This window comes from Lipotes vexillifer, unplaced genomic scaffold, assembly GCF_000442215.2.
Source record: "Lipotes vexillifer unplaced genomic scaffold, Lipotes_vexillifer_v1.1 scaffold458, whole genome shotgun sequence".
In the NCBI taxonomy this organism is placed as follows: domain Eukaryota; kingdom Metazoa; phylum Chordata; class Mammalia; order Artiodactyla; family Lipotidae; genus Lipotes; species Lipotes vexillifer.
The window spans coordinates 450,897-468,687 of NW_006783957.1; the positions used below are offsets into that span (position 1 = coordinate 450,897).

General features: G+C 40.5%; 1 protein-coding gene across 3 annotated transcripts in view; it reads left to right on the plus strand.

The window, feature by feature from the left end:
• MARCHF6 (membrane associated ring-CH-type finger 6) overlaps positions 1–17,791 on the plus strand; it is a 72,226-nt gene that overhangs the window by 564 nt on the left and 53,871 nt on the right. The gene's annotated exons all lie outside the window — the stretch shown is intronic.

Sequence of the window (17,791 nt, forward strand, 5' to 3'; positions counted from 1 at the left end):
TGGCTCCCCGCCCCCTCTGTCCCGCCAGTCCCGGGTGGGGGGGGGACGGCGCCGTGGTCGCTGCAAGAAGTCTGGGGGCGTTTTCCACGCCCTTCCCCCACTCGGTTTTGTCTTTCTTTATGTCGCTTTGCCCCTCACTCTCCGGGCCCGACCCTTTCACGATAAAACTTCTTTGTTGACTGAAACTTCGCGAAAAATACCCTGCCAGGTGACGGCCTGGGTGGAGTGAACTGACTCCGTATTTAAAAACCTTGCCCTCTGCTTGCGTGGCCCCTAGTTGTTTGTTTACTAAGCGAGGCAGAAGCAGGAAGGCTCTTTGTTTCGGTGTAGTTTATTTTGTGCTTAGTCTCTGGCACCAATAAGCAGAGTTTCGTGTGTCTGTTTTGCATTGTGAGTGCGTGTGTTTTGGATGTGGCTGTTCTGGAACAAGCTGACTACTGTGAACTGAATACAGAAATGAAGACACGACTGAACATCTGTGACTATTGAAACGCATTTGCTGATCCCGCGAAGGTAGTTAGGTTGTTTTTAAGCAGTTTTATCTTTTTAGAGTTATCGAATAATTTCGTGAGTCTATAGAGGAAATTCCTAATCGCTTTCCTGTTATTGCGGTTATCGGTGAAGATACATTTATGCTTTGGGTTTATTATGTGGGGATATGATAAGCGTCTTGCAACCTTACAGGTTGCGATTTTGATGATTTTAGATGAAGATCGTTGGGGACTGTCGTGGTGTGCAGTAATGGGTGATGAAAACTTTGATGTTGTTTGTATATGTGATGCGTGGAGGGGATCAATTTATCATTTTTTTAAACAAGTCTTTCCTTCGATAGGAAGAACCTCAACTGTAATGATATTTGCATGTTATACTTGACAGTTTACAAAGCATAGTTACATGCCTTCACATTTGATCTAAGATCTCTATGGAGTAGGTAGGTATTATTATCTTTTATAGGTGTGGAAGTGAGTTAGTTTAGTTATTTTAATAGTTTGTCCAAGTTTCACACCGTAGTAAGAGAAAGATTTGAACGTAGGTATCCTGATTACACAGTTTTCCTTTCATTATGGCTCAGTTGTTTTTATTATGTGCCGTGAGTGAAAGGTAATCACCACAGGAGACTCCTTTGGAAAAAATAGTAAAGTGAAAATGCTGAGGAGGTTAGGAATTACTTTCATTTGACAGGTGGTCCTAGTGTGTAAATTTCCATCTACATCCATACAACCTTTTGGATTCAAATTTTAATGACTCAGTCTAGTAATGCATGTGTTTATTGGTTTATCAATTGATATATACTGGCATGTTTTATTAAATTCCCATTCTTTGAGCTTAGGCACTTAGTAATTGCATACACTTATGGTATGATGGTGGTGATTCAGGAATTGCAGAATCGCAAAGCTGGAATCATGAAAGAAATATTTTCTGAGTGCTTCTAGTGCGCTGCCCACCCCCCTCAGTCAGGGTGAGGTACAAATGATATTTATTTACTGACTTGAACACTGTTCTCTATTGAAATAACTGACATTTACTGAGGACTTGATGGATGGCATGTACTTCACTAAACATTTTATACTCATCTCATTTAACTCTCCTAAGACTGTTAGGTAGGCACCATTCCCTTTTTACAGATGAGGAAACTGAGGGTTAGTATGATTAAATAACTTGCCCAAGGTCATACAGGTAACAGATGTCAGAGGCAAGACTCCAACTCAGGTCTGTCAGACTCCGTGGTTAAATTTATAAGTGGGGCTTCCCTGGTGGCGCAGTGGTTGAGAGTCCGCCTGCCGATGCAGGAGACGCGGGGTCGTGCCCCGTTTCGGGAAGATCCCACATGCCGCGGAGCGGCTGGGCCCGTGAGCCATGGCCACTGAGCCTGCGCGTCCGGAGCCTGTGCTCCGCAAATGGGAGAGGCCACGACAGTGAGAGGCCCGCATAACGCAAGAAAAAAAAAAAAAAAAAAATTTATAAGTGGATACCCAGTGTCCAGTGTTGAGATGACTGTATTTTTGTCACTCCCTTTATAAGATGAATCATCTACATAATTTGACAAAGCTTTACTTTGCATTTGTTTTATGACACTGTTAGTCATGAAATGAAAGTGAATTTTAATACTGCTAATGCCTAATTTTGCAAAATTCCAAATTGGAAGTCTTCTGAAATTTTCAAAGTTAATGTAAGTTTAACTTGAAAAAATGATGGAAGGAAAGGGAGGATTACAGAAGATTTCAGGATAAAAATGACAAAGTGAAGACACCAAAAAGCTTGGAAGCTTCTGTTTGCTAAATGAGTTATTACAGGTTATTTCTTAAATTAAAAAATGCAGTTGGGTTTTTGATTGTAAAAGAAACTTTTTTTTGGGTAGGAGACTTGGAAAATATGGCTAAACATAAAGAAAAAAATTTTTTAAATCTTTAAATTTTATCACTCGTTAAAAACACTGATGATGTTGTTTACTTATCTATTTTTTAATATGTTAATCTGAGCAAACAGAAATCTGAAATACCAACCTGCAAAGAGATCGTTAAACTCTTCCATCTCTTAAAAATTTCATGTTGCTTTCTTCTAATGGTACCATATATGATGTTATAATGCTCAGAATGTTTCATATTTGTAGTAAACAAGACTGAATTCTATTAGAAAATTGGTTGTTTGCCAGATGGATTTTGACCCTTCATATTTTGTGTTTGCTAGGTATTAAAGGTCTCTAAAGTGTTCAGTGTATTGTTTTATTTTTGTAAAATCAACAGTTTTACAATCCATTCTCATAATACAGCCATGCCTTGTTTTATTGTGTTCATTTTATTGAGCTTTGCAGATATTAATTTTTTTTTACAAATTGAGAGTTTGTGGCAACCCTGCATTGAGTAAGTCTGTAGGTGCCATTTTTCCTGAAACATTTGTGCACTTCATGTCTCTGTGTCACATCTTAGTAATTCATTTAAATATTTCATATTTTTTCATTATTATTATATTTGTTATGGTGATCTGTGATTTACTGTTGTAATTGTTTTGGGACACCATGAACTGTGCCCACAAAGACAGTGAACTTAATAGATAAATGTGTGTATTCTCACTGCTCCACCAACTGCTGTTTGTCTCTTTTTTTCTCCTTGGGGGCCTCCCTATTCCCTGAGGCCCAACAATATTGAAATTAGGCCATTTAATAACTGTAATGATCTCTAAGTGTTCAAGTGAAAGGAAGAGTCTCATGTCTCTCACTTTAAATCAGAAGTTAGAGATAAGTAAGATTAGTGAGGAAAGCATGTTGAAATCCGAGATAGGCTGAAAGCTAGGCCTCTTGCACCAGTTAGCCAAGTTGTGAATGTAAGGGAAAAGTTCTTGAAGAAAGTTAAAAGTGTTCCTGCAGTGAACACATGGATGATAAGAAAGAGCCATATTGCTTATATAGAGAAAGTTTTAGTTGTCTGGAGAGAAGATCAAACCAGCCACAACAGTCCCTAAAGCCAAAACCTAATCCACAGCAAGGCTCTAACTCTCTTCAGTTCTGCGAAGGCTGAGAAAGTTGAGGAAGCTGCAGAAGAAAAAGCTAGCAGAGCTTGGTTCATGGGGTTTAAGGAAAGAAGTTGTCTCCATAACACCAAAGTGCAAAGTGAAGCAGCAAATACTGATGTAGAAGCTGCAGCAAGTTATCCAGAAGATCCAGCTGAGATAATTCTTGGTGGTCACACTGAAAAACAGATTTTCAGTGTAGATGAAACAGCCTTATATTTGAAGCAGATGCCACCTAGGACTTTCATAGCTAGAGAGGAGACATCAATGCCTGGCTTCAGACCTTAAAAGGACAGGCTGATTCTTGCTGGGGCTAATGTAGCTAGTGACTTGAAGCTGAAGCCATTGCTCATTTACCATTCCAAAAATCCTAGGGCGCTTAAGAATTATTTTTAATCTACTCTGCCTGTGTTCGGTAGATGGAACAACAAAGCCTAGATGACAGCACATCTGTTTACAACATGGTTTACTGAATATCTTAAACCCACTGTTGAGACCTACTGCTCAGAAAAAAAGAAGGTTCCTTTCAAAATATCATTGCTTATTGACAATGTACCTGGTCACTCAAGAGCTGTGATGGAGACGTACAAGATGAGTGTTGTTTTCATGCCTGCAAACACAACACCCATTCTGTAGCCCATGGATCAAGAATTAATTTCAACTTTCAAGTCTTATTATTTAGGAAATACATTTCATAACGCTATAGCTGCCACAGATAATGATTCCTCTGATGGATCTGGCCAAAGTAAATTGAAAACATTCTGGAAAGGATTCACCATGCTAGATGCCATTAAGAACATTTGTGATTCTAACACAACATTGTAAATCAACTATACTTCAATAAAAATAAATAAATAAAATTTAAAAAAAGAACATTTGTAATTCATGGGAAGAGGCAAAAATGTCAACATTAATAGGGGTTTGGAAGTTGATTCCAACCGTCATGGATGATTTTGAGGGGTTCAGCACTTCAGTGGAGGAGGTAACTGCAGATGTGGTACAAATAGCAAGAAAAATAGAATTAGAAGTGGAGCCTGGAGATGTGACTGAATTCTGTAATCTCATGATAAAATTTTAACAGATGAGGAGTTGCTTTTTATGGATGAGCAAAGAAAGTGGTTTCTTGAGACAGAATCTACTCCTAGTGAAGATGAAATGAAAAGTTGTTGAAATGACAACAGAGCATTTAGAATATGATGTAAACTTAGTTGGTAAGGCAGGGGCAGGGTGTAAGAGGATTGACTCCGATTTTGAAAGAAGTTCTGTTAGGTAAACTGCTCTCTATCATCAAATATTTGAACTTCAGAGCTTGAGGAGATCTTAGATCTTCCTTTTTATCAACTAGGAATCTGATCCTGCAAAGCACTGATACTTTTCAGTTTAAAAAAAAAAAAACTTCTTTGCTCAAGGATATACATTTTTTAAAAGTAAAAGCACTGCAACATTGGAGTAAATGTTGCAAGTATTGATGTATGAAACTCTCATTAAGATATTAAACGTTTTGCCATAGTAATGTGCTCTCATTTCAGCCCAGTGATATATAGAGCTGATGTTTTTTCTTTTTCATTTTTCTAAATTACTGCTCACACTAGCAGAATGTAATATAAAATCTTAGCAGCTTATTTTTATGGACTGCCAAAACAATTGTTCTTTATGCTTTATGAATCATATTCATTGGGAAGGGATGAAGCTGAACTTTATCATAGTTGATCATGTTCTATATCTATTATGGTAAAACCTTGAGGTGACTTAGATTTGGAAGTAATGAGTTAAAAGGATAGGAAGTTGTCAGAACCAGACAGCTAGTTACTGTCTTTCTAGAACCACATGGTCTTTCATCTCTGCTTCCAGTAATGCCTGCTTCATTCTTGCCACAGATCAACTTTCACTGCTTTGGAATGCTTACGGGCAAGCATACATGCACTTATTTGACAAGTGTTTATTGAGCACCTGTTAACTGGCTAGGCACTATTTTATGCACTTGGGCTAGGCTGGTAACAAAATAGACAAAATCCCTTCTTTCATACAGCCTACGTTCTTGTTTTTGGCTTGGTAGAGGAGGAGGGGAGGACAGAAAATAAACATGTAGTAAATTATATGGCATGATGAGATGGTTATACGTGCTGTGGAGAACAGTTAGTTGGGAGGGAACAAGTTGGGTGAGAGAAGGATGAGATGAAGGTGGATTACAAAGGGGCATGAGTTAATTTTGGTGGTGATGGATATGTTCATTATCTTGATTGTGGTGACAGTTTTACCAGTGTCAGGCGTATCAAGTGATATCCTCTAAGTAAGCGTATTTTATTGGATGCCCGTTATTCCTCAGTAAAACTGTTTTTAAAAATCTGTTGTCTTTTACTCATGCATGGCTTTGTAATCTCATGTATTGATCATTTGGTAGCTGTTGGATCAAGTTATGCAAATCTTCCAAATCTTGACACATTTTCCTGTGTAACATAAAAGTCACATTGATTAATGTCACCACTTATCTCAAAAAGCCTTCAGGTATTGGAGAAGCTGTCGTTCTTATTGTGGTGGGTGTAGGTTTTCTAAAATCCTAATATTTGCTTGAAAGTTTTATTTTTGTCAGTGGCAGCAAATATTGTCAGTGTTTTCCTTGGTTCTTAGGCTCACTGCATTCTTTTGTGACACAATGCCTGCCGAATACCCAAATCTGTCTGAATAACTGTTGTTTGTCATTTTGTTGTTGTTTTGTTTTTTTCCATAGTAAAAATGGTGTTTCGTGCGGGGTGGGGGTGGGGAAGCAGTTAGTTCAGCTGGTAACTCCAAAGAATAATACAAGTGCTTTTTCTTGAGACAAACACTGCTGTTGAGCCTGAGTCCAGGAGTGAGTCCACACTCTCTGTATTTTTCACCTAAAATTTCCACTTAGGAACTTCCCTGGTGGCACAGTGGTTGAGAGTCCGCCTGCCGATGCAGGGGACACGGGTTCGTGCCCTGGTCCGGGAAGATCCCACATGCCGCGGAGTGGCTGGGCCCGTGAGCCATGGCCACTGAGCCTGCGCGTCTGGAGCCTGTGCTCTGCAACGGGAGAGGCCACAACAGTGAGAGGCCCACGTACCGCAAAAACAAAAAACAAAAAAAATAAAAAAAATAAAATTTCCACTTGGTTCTTCTTTAAATCTTCTTTTTCCTTGGCACTTTGGATCCAGTGAGGAGGCAGAAAACACAGTAACTTAACAGAGGAAGTTGAAAGAATTGTTAACCTATGATTAGAGAATAATTATAAAGATGTAAGGACTACTGTAAAGTGTACTGTGGGCCTGAGGGAAAATGTCCAAGTAAGGACAGACTGGGGAGGGGTGAGGGCCCCTCCTCACAGCTGTGGTTCAGACCTCATTGGAGAAGTATGGAGTTGTCCAAGCCAGCGCTAGTCCACAGTTTCTGGGTGAGCAGGAAACAGCCCTCCAGGGTGGATGCAGGAGACTCAAGGTTGATGGGTAGGCATGCAGACAGAGTTAGGGTACCACTGTGGGCTCAAGGCCTGGAGTGTGTTGAGCTGTTATCAGTAGGGCTGTGAGAAGTTGGTTACTAAAGCAAACCTACTGACAGTGCAGCGGGAGCAAGGAGTGCTCCAATCCTCCTGTGTGGTCCCTTCAGCACCCTCTACCGACAAATTTATTTTTAAAAACTGTTTAAAAGAGTCCAGTCTCTTATCACTGAACAGGTGGTACTGAAGGATAAATTTGGAGCTGAGAGGAAATATTCAGTACACTGATACTTGGCACACTCCTGCTAAAACTTGGGAGTTATTGCCTGTGCTGCTGAATTTGCATTTGCCCACTGCTGGCAAAATCCTCACAGTACCTGCAGTTAGCTGCCACTGCTGTTTTTAGAGCCAGAAGTAGGAAATGGCTTTACACCTTCCCTCCATCTTATGATCCCACAGAAGAGCTTCTCATTGAAAGCGTGTAACTCAAGCCTAGTCAGCGAGGCAGATGTAGTTTTCAGGCTTCCAGGAGCAATAGTATAGGTGAATGTTAGTTTTGTAATGATCAGTAATCTGGAGAGATAAGAAATAACTAAGCTTTGGGATATATGGAGAATTGGGATATATGGAGAATTGGAATTTAAATGTATGCTTTCAAGGCCTAATTTCCAAATCCATGTTAAAAAAAAAAATAGGTATACTTTCGCAGTCAAAAAGGAAGTGTTTTTCACAGAAGTTTAGCAGTTAAAAATTTCTTTTTCTTGTAATTATTACAGCAGCAATGAAAGAGTAGAAACTTTGGGAAAACGGGAAGGAAATCACCCATGTTCTCATCTAACCAATATAATGGCTATCATTTTTTGTATTTTCTCTTTTAGGCTGTTTTGGGGTTTTTCCCTAGTTGTAAGAACAGTGTGTATTCATTTTTTTATTCCTGCTTTGTTTACTTAACATTATGCATATTTCCATATTGTCGTATAACTGTTAATATTTGCTATTTTTAAGGGACTATAGACATTTGTGTAGTGAATGTACCACAATTTATGTAGCCACACTTCTGGTTTTAGCTATATAGGTTATCAACAGATATTTTGAATAATACTTTTTAATAATGTATTTTTAATATTTGTTTACTGTAATCGTAGCTACTAATTATAAAATTTTTGTTGACAATCAGCTATTAAAAATCATTTGTTACTGCTACCAGGTGAATCAAGGTCAACATTAACAGTCATAAAAATCATGTTGATAATGTACCGTTCATATTCTGTGATGAAATGGCACTTTACCTATGTGATTTTCCTCCCCAGAACCCATAGCCCCACTCTAATCATGGGCAAAAACATCAAACCAGTTCTGGGGACTTACCTGGTGGTGCAGTGCTTAAGAATCTGCCTGCCAATGCAGGGGACAGGGGTTCGAGCCCTGGTCTGGAAGGATCCCATATGCCACAGAGCAACTATGTCCGTGTGCCACAACTACTGAGCCTGCGCTCTAGAGCCTGCAAGCCACAACTACTGAGCCCACGAGCCACAACTACTGAAGCCTGCGTGCCTAGAGCCTGTGCTCCGCAACAAAGATAAACCACCGCAATGAGAAGCCTGCACACCGCAGCAAAGAGTAACGCGTGCTCACCGCAACTAGAGAAAGCCCTCGTGCAGCAATGAAGATGCAATACACACAAAAAATTAATTAATTAATTAAAAAAAAATCAAAGTCATCAAAAACAAGGAAAGTGTGAGACACTGCCAGAGCCAAGAGACGACTAAGGAGACGTGACAACTAAATGTAATGTGGATTCTGGAACAGAAAATGACATTAGGTAAAGATCAAGGAAATCTGAATAAACCATTGATTTTAGTTAATGATAGTGTATCATTATGGGTTCATTAATTGTAGTAGAACTACCATCCTAATGTAGGATGTTAATAAGAGGGGATACTGGGTACTGTGTACGGGGGAGCATTGTACTGTCTCCTCACATTTGCTGTAAGTGTAATCTGTTCTAAAAAATAAAGTGTATTCTAACAAACGTAAGGTAGATAGCTAGTGGGAAGCAGCCGCATGGCACAGGGATATCGGCTCGGTGCTTTGTGATCGCCTGGAGGGGTGGGATAGGGAGCGTGGGAGGGAGGGAGACGGAAGAGGGAAGAGGTATGGGAACATATGTATATGTATAACTGATTCACTTTGTTATAAAGCAGAAACTAACACACCGTTGTAAAGCAATTATACCCCAATAAAGATGTTAAAAAAAAAAAAAGACCTAGTAGAATTAAATAACAAACAGAGATGAGGAGTACAAAAAAAAAATAAAAAAATAGTGTATTAAACCCTTTGTTTATTAAATTGTCACTAGTTTATCACTAGAAGGAAAGTGGAAACATTTTGAAACCTTATGTGAAACAACTTTCAGGATAGACAATGGCTTAAGAGTTAAGATGTACCCAAAGCTTTAAGAGTTGTTTTGCATTTTTTCCCATAGTAGATACTTAGAATATATTTGGTGAACTGGATTTTTGGCTAAGAAAACTAACGGGATGGGCTAGCCTTGAATGAGTGTTGACTTCCACAGCTGGCACCAACTTGATAACCTCTCACACTATTGGTTGTTCCCCCTCCCTTTCATCTCATGGGCTGTCTCCATATTCAGTCACTAAGGACTTGAAGGTTTCATTCAAAAAAAACTTTACTGAGCTAGGTACTGTGCTAGGAACTTCTAAAAGGTATGCTTTGTGAACATATTAAGTATTCAAATAAAGCAACAAAAGTTGCCATAGGAGTTAACAGAAGAAATTTGCCCTTGAAAACCAGGAAGAGCTTTGCTTTATTGTTCTAGGTAAATTTGCATTCATAACCAGCAGAGTGCATTGATTTTACTTTGGCCTGAGCAAGATTTGTAATTTTACTGCATGTAAATTTGGTGGAGCCTTACTCCACCACAGAGCATTATTTCATTTTTAGTGAAGGGCCTCAGGCTGCACCTTTTGTAGACTGCACTCTCCTTTTGTACCCTTGGCCTTGTTATTCTCTTGAGGTTTTGGGTGGTGGGATTGATCCTAGTAAACAAAATAGATTATTTTTTCTTTGACTCCCTCCCCCCCCCCTTTCTCCATTGAGGCATTTTATTTGCACATTGTTATATACTCCTAGGGAAAAAATTACAGGATTTCTCTCCTGTGTGTTTTTGTCTTGTTTCTTCGTGGTCGTCATGCCAGCTGAGGTTGTCAGTACAGTGAAACCAAGCTAGAAGAATAGAAGTAGGTTATTTTGACATTTTCCTAGATTTTTGAGTTGCACTTCAAATCTGGGCCTGATCACTCCATGCTTATTTAACTTGCCTGTGAGGTTCACAATAATTTTTCCAGCTCTGTGATCATCAGTGATTTGAAATTTGGCAATGTAAGCATGCTTCATCATTACAGTTAGAAACCAGATGATTTTGAAGCACAGCCTGACAAGAACCTGGCATTTGTCTCTCTTTTAAGCATTGTTAATGCTCTTGAGAGCATCAGCCAGGTCATTCATGCACACCATTGCGGTAGCACGGAAAGATGGTGAAGAGAGTTTTCTTTGACTTTCTGTGTTGGTGGTGGTTGTGCTTGTTTTAGTTTTTGTTTTGTGAAGCAGCTAAGATCTTTTATAAAACAGGATAGGCTAATTTATGTCTTAGTCACAAACTTCCCCCAAACCTGAGCAACAGAAGGTTGCTTTAAGTTTCTCACTGACATCACGTCCAGTGTGGCTGGGGAGAGATTCTCCTCCTAATAATGCTGGTCACTTGGAGATCTAGATTGGAGACCATGGCTTAGCACATGATTCCACAATCGTTGAGGCAAGAAAATGCAGTGTAATGGATTGTGTTTATTGGTGCCCAAAGACTTCTATCCAGAAGTGATGGCACATCACTATAACTCATATTTCATTGACTAAAGCCAGTCACATGTTCAGGTATAATTTCAGAGGTGACAGGGAAGTGCAGTACTGCCACATACCCAGAAAGTAGAATGCCAAAAATATTTGATGACCAATGCTGATGATTTCCACAGTCCCTAGCAACATTAATTCCTACCTAGTCGGATGAAATAAATGTGCTCATTGGGATATATTTCAATCTACAACTTCATTAGAACACATTTTAGAGAGGGAACTAATTTTTTTTCATGTCGCTACCTTTTCTCATTTGTTCTTTTTTTCTATGTCTGTTTAGACACTAGTACTGTAGAAAACCTGATTTTATTAAAATTAAAGTGTATTTAAAGTTTTCCTTATTTAATGTCTCTGAGTTTTTGACAAATGCATATAGTCATGTAGCCACCACAATCAAGATATAGAATAGTTCTTTCACTCCCCAAAATAACTTTGTGTCTTTTTACGGTCAGCTCCACCCCTAGACCCTGGCAACCACTGATCTGTTTCTGTCTGTATAGTTTTGTTTTTTCCAGAATGTCTTAAGTGGAATTAAACAGTATGTAGCTGTTTGAGTCTGGCTTCTTTCAGCTTAACATAATGCATTTAAGGTGTAGTCACATTGTTGCCTGTATCAGCAGTTTGTTCATTTTTATTGCTGAGTAGTATTCTATTGTAGGGATGTGCCACGGTTATCCATTCCCCAGTTGTGGAATGCTTGGGTTGGTTGTTTCCAGTCTGGGAGAATTATGAATGAAATTCACATAGGTTTTTGTGCAAACATAAGTTTTCATTTTACTAGGTTAATACCTAGGAATAGTATTGCTGGATGTATGATAAGAGTATATATGTTTTTATTTTTGTTATTTTAATAGGTATGTAGTGGTAATCTTACTGTGGTTTAAACTTTGTTGTTAATGTAAAATTTACGTAATAAAATTTACCATTCTAACCATTTTTAAGTGTCTGATCCAGTGGCATTAAATATAAGCACATTGTTGTACAGTCATCAGCATCTTAACTGTGTTTTTAATTTGCATTTCCTTAATGAGTCAGCATTGTTTCCATTTGTAGACCTTCTTTGCTGAAGTATCTGTTCAAATCCTTTGCTGAATTCTTTTGGACTATTTTCTTATTGTTAAGAAGCGAATTAGTAAGCTGGACGAAGAATTTGAATAGATAGTTCACAAAGAGAACATGGCAGAATGTGGAAATATCCAGCTTCACTAGTAATAAAACTACTTCTTACTTAGCTGTTGTACTAGTTAGTTTTACCCTTATATTTCAGTAATGTGTTTCATTAGAGGGAGCAAATCTACTGTTCAAAAGGAAGAAAATTATAAATTTGGAGCAGTAGATAGTAGATATATATAAGATATTGACATTAAATTATGAATAAATAAAACATTCAGGGAAACTTGATCACATAACCAGGTTGTGTATGATAAAGTCAAAAAGTTGTCTTTTGGAATTGGGGGTTAGGTTTTAAATCCTCATTTCCTTATTAACTTGCTTGAAAATATAGTTGGGCTAGGATTAGAAATAGAGTTTGCTAATCTTAAGTCTGCTCCCCACTTGTTCTTGACTGTCAGAGGTGGTGGTAGGGTCGAATTTTTTTCTTGTACTGTTTGGCTGGGGTACAGCAGTAGTTACTGTCTAAAGTTTTCTGTCTTGCTGAGTTGCCCTTCCCTGGTCCTTTGGCCGGAGAGAGAGCAAGCTTTTGGGGGGAATTTTTTTTGTCTGTTCTCATTGGTGTTTCTACCTTGCCAGCTTCTCCACCTCAGCCTCCAGTCCAGGATACTTGAGGCAAAACACAAATCCAGAGAACTCACTGCCTTGTGGTTCCTTGGCGTCCCAGCTTCTTTTGCTGATCTGCCTTCTCTTCACCTTTTAGAGTCTTCTGATGTTTGTTTTGTATATAATATCCTGGGTTTTTAGCTGTCCTTGGCAGGAGGAGTAGGCAGAAAACTACTATTTCATCTTGTTCTAGAATCTTCATTTGTCTTCTGGTCTTTATTGCTGCCTTTCTCTAGAGTGAATCTTTATCCCTATTTTCTAAATGATATGTGTTTTACATGTTTCTGAATTTTTTTACATGTGGAATTGTATAGGAGTAGGTACTCTTTGTGTCTGGGGTTCTTTATCACTCAACATCATTTTGTGAGATAAATCCAAATTGTGGTCTGTGGTTTTGGTTGGTTTATTGTTTTTGCCATGAAGTATTATATTAAATTATGTGAATATACCAAAATTTATCCAAATTTATTTGCCAAATTTACGCAATTCGGGTGGTTTCCGTTTTGGAGGCATTATTATGAATAGAGCTGCTATGAACATTCTTGTACATGTCTTTGAACATAAGTATATAGGAAACTATTAATTTTAAGTAAGATACTAGCAGACTACTACACAAATATATACAGTTGATCCTTCAGCAACACTGGTTTGAGCTACTTGGGTCCACTTATATGCGGATTTTTTGCAGTACTTATATGGTGTTGGCCCCTGCCCCATTCGTGGGTGTCACATCTGTAAATTCAACCAACTGCAGATCAGAATTTTCATCTGAATTTGCATGAATCCGTGGATGTGGACAGAACCTGCAGATGTGGAGGGCCAACTGGGACTTGAGTGCCCTGGAGTTTTGGGATACATGGGGGCTCTTGGAAGCAATCCATCCATGGATGCGGAGGTACACCTGCACTATAGGCAACATACACTTATAAAATAAGGAAAGAACCTCTTTCCCCCAATGCTGATCCCCCCAAAGTAGCAACTGTTAATAGTTTCTTATGTATTCTTCCAGAATAAATGTTTAACTATGACCTTTATATACCTGTGCCTTGTTTCAGATTTTTCTCCTGGAATATAGATTGGCAGAGAAGAACCTTCCATTGCTTCTACTCCATACACATGGACTAGCTAAGGAAATTGAGTTGAGGATATAGAGCAATGGCAGCTGCAGCCTATCTCTTAGGTAGCTTTTCCTGACCTTCATTTCCCTGATAAGGGGTGGATAAGCCACGCCAAATCAGGTGTGGCTCAGGGCCTGCTAAACAGCTGAGTGTTTGCCTTGAAGAGTTTTATAGCTGAGGCTTATCACCCTTCTTGATTTATAGCAACAATCTTTGCCTTTCCATTTAGGGAAATATTTATACATAAAGTACTCTTGAGCAAAACTCAGTCACAACTTCATCATGTGGGGAAAAACAAGAGTCAGTACTTGCAAAAGAGATTTGTGATGTTGTTTCTTGGACCAAATTCTGTATTAGAGTCATTTAGATGAAGTGGTTTTAATAGAAATGGGTTGTTGGTTGCATAGCAGTAGGCTTTTAGGAATGTTTAGGCAGATTATTTAGATCTTGTTTTGCTTTCTTTCCCTGATGAAGATATAGCCAGTGAAAGTTTTAACACATTTTAAAAAACATGGTCAGTGAAATAGGGAAATTGCTAACATGAGTGATATATGATAATTGTATGCATATGTGTATTTTGAGAGAGCCATAGTTATTCTCTGATTTTTTTCAGATGTTCTGTGAGCAAAATCTGTCTAGCTATCAGCATACCTAAACATACCACTACGATAGAGCAGTGGTTCTCAAACTCTTTTGGTCTCAGGATCCCTGTAAATTCTTCTAAAAGATTCAGAAGAGCTTTTATTTGCCGTATAAGAGAATAAAAAAATTTAGAGATATTTATTCACTTAACACACCCATTATGTGTTAATATAAAATTTTTTTCATGAAAATAACTGTATATTCCAAACCCAAAATATTGGTGAGAAGAGTGGATTTGTTTTATATTTACATACCTCTTAAATGTCTCGTTTAATGGGAGGCAGCTGCATTCAAACAGGTGTCTCATGTAGCCCCTGGAAAACTCCACTGTACACTGGCAAGACAATGAGAGTAAAACACTGTTAGTGTTATGGTGAAAATAGTTTTGACCTTGCAGGGCAAGGTGAGTCCAGTCCTGTACTTCAGACTGTCGAGCAGAGCTCTGGGCCTTGATTTAGATTTGTTGTGTTTGCTTAGTTTTCTGTTTATTGGTTCGTCCTTCAGAAGGATGGAGTCTACTGGAGATCGGTGTCTGGTCGTATTCACGTGTTTCTCTGTCCTGCTAGTGGAGGTGCTGTCTCTCCAGTCCCACCCAACCCCACCTGCCCCTCGCGGCCATGCTGTGGGAGTGTAGGGAGATGTGGTGTCTCCTGCGGGTGGGCACATCCCTCAGCCTCCCACTGTGACGTCCTTGCCGTGGCTCCCTGTGCCACACAGGGCTAGGTCACCTTGTGGGGCTGGTCCCTGTCTAGGAGGCGCCCGGCTGGCGATCAGCCGTTCACACCCGTGTTGATACTGTTTCCGGTGTGTGTTCCTGCATCCCGCTAGCCCAGGTGTGCCCACAAAGGCTGTCCCTGCCCCACCCCAGTCCATCGCCACATAACTTGTGGCTGACCAGTCATCATGTTGGTGGAGGGTGACGTGGCGACCCTCGTGGTGACCCTTGTTCGTGTAAGCCTCGTTCGTGTCTCTTGCCGCTTTCCTCTGCACTGTGTCTTGCTTACGGGACACCTCTTGCCGCGCTGTGGCTACTGCACCCTACTTTCTACTCCCGCAGCTGCCTGAGAGCTGGCTGGGGAGACAGGATGAGGGGGAAACCACTTTGCCCTATGACTGCAGCTGCCTCCCCACACTTGCACTCAAACCCACCCTGAGTGGTTGATCCTGCGGTAGCACATGCCTGTTGCTAAAGTTAATCCACGGCTGTCTAAGCACTTCTTGCTTAGACACCCTGATGTTGAGAATGACTTTGAGCGCTTGTTTGGCTCCTACCTGCAGAACTGTGGTAATTCTAGAACTAATCCATGCCCATGGGCATCAGGAGCTCTGCTCTGATGATTCTAGATGACCAGGATTGCACGTTCTGTGGCCCTATTAAGGAGCCGTTTTGCGTACCGTGGCAACCACCGTGACTGGGAATTCGGGTGATGGGAAATCTGGATTCGATTCCATACAGGAAGCCTGGTAATCGACTACTCCAACCTAGGAAGGTAGCAGATTTGCCACTTGCGACCCGAGGGTTGGGGAGGCAGTGATGAAAAACAACACTGGACACTTTCGAGGTCCGGTAATTGGAATGAGTCCACTTAAAATCCTTTAAGGCAGATCTGTTGTGTGGCAAATCTGGTACCGGCAGCTGAGGTAATCCCCAGCTTCAGTGGCAGGGTGTTGAATTCAGTGCAGTTAAAATGCTGTGTGATCTGTCGTGTGGGTCTGCGGATGGGGAGCCTCTGTTCCTATCCCTACCCCCTACTTCTCAGTGCCCTCCTGGCTCCTAGCCGAGTGTCCGTGGGCTGAAGTGTGCACTTGAAGAAATTAAAGTACTCCAAGCAGGCGCGAGCTGCCTGCACACTGCTGCTGGAAATCCTGGAATGGGAGCGTGGTTCTATTTTGTTTGTGTTGGAATTTGATTGTGGAGGCTGATTAGACGGGATGGCTGGGATGCTCGTACTGCACCGCTAGAGCTCAAAGTCTTAGATTAATGCAAGACTGACCAGAGTGAAAGCTTTTGCCATGGATGTTTTCATTACTTAAGGATGAAGGTGAAAATGGGAGGTTTGAAGAGATTCTGATCCCATGTTGTCTGACCGTAAACAATGCTGACTGCCCTCGTTATTTCCGGTAATGTGCCAGCAGCTTATTGCTGGCAGCTTACGGGAAACCAAAGTCCTTCGGATGGTGGTAGCTGGAGTGTCTGGTTCCAGAGCTGAAATTTGAAGGCACAGTGGTGTGGTCTGCGCTTAATTTGACTCAAACTGGACAACCCTACGCGACTCCATCACAGACAGGATTGGCACTTTGATAGCTCTTACGTGGGTGGTGGTGCATGGCCTTTCTGTGTCGCTGGAGCGATTTGTCTGGCTTCTTGATAACTGGGGAGACTAGTGTGCTCACCACTTAGGTTACCCCCAGTGCTTGATATCCCTAACTTAGACAAATATTGCTTAGCCACCCAGGATTGAGCAATCACAAGTCTGTGATGCTCTTAAGGGGTTGTAACTGCGCCACGCTTCTCAGCATGTGCGTATCCCAGTCTGACAGGTGCTGGGAATTCATTATTAAATCCATTAGTGCTGGGCTCTGGGTTGCAATTATTCCTCATTAATGAGGAATTCCCTGTAAGAGAGTAGATCAGAAGCTTGCATTAAGTCCCTGCCCATTGTTCATACTGCCCATCGCCCCTCAGATTGCCCACTTGGGGTTGGCATTTGGTCTTGGTGGATTGCCGAGAAGATGGTCTAAATGAAAATCGCAACCAGGTTTCGGTAGGTGGTCCTGCAGAAAGACCGCGTTAAGGACCAAGCAAGTGAGCTTGAGGGATAGATTTCGGCCATCTGTATATCACCTGCCACCCCAGGCAAGACTGACAGTAGTGCCATGAGAATCACTTGGGACGGGGGTGGAGGGAGTGAAGAAAGAGCTGCTGCCCTTTGGTGGCTGACCCGTAGCCCTGAGCTTCCGTAGTTTCTGCTTAAGGTGGCCTCTGGCTCGCCTCTCTCTGGCCTTCATGGTCTTGGGGTGCCCCCTCCACACTCTGTTGTGTGTGTGTCTGTTCCTGTCTGTCTCTCCCTCTAGGGCCGCTCTGCTGTTTCGATGTGTTTTTGTGAAGTTTAAGCTTCACAAAAAGGACCGGACTTAGGACTTTAGACTTTAAGCTGTTAGGACAGGAATGGTGAAGTGATTTTGCATATCTGTTAGTTATGAGAAAGTACAGTTTCAAATAAAACCACGGTTTCAGTTATTTTTAATTTTGATTTATTTACAGAGCTCTCATACAAAGGGACAGTTGACCTTTTTATATAATAGAAAATTTTTAAGTTTCAGATATACTAGATTATCATCCTGTTCACACTTTTTAGTTTTCCAT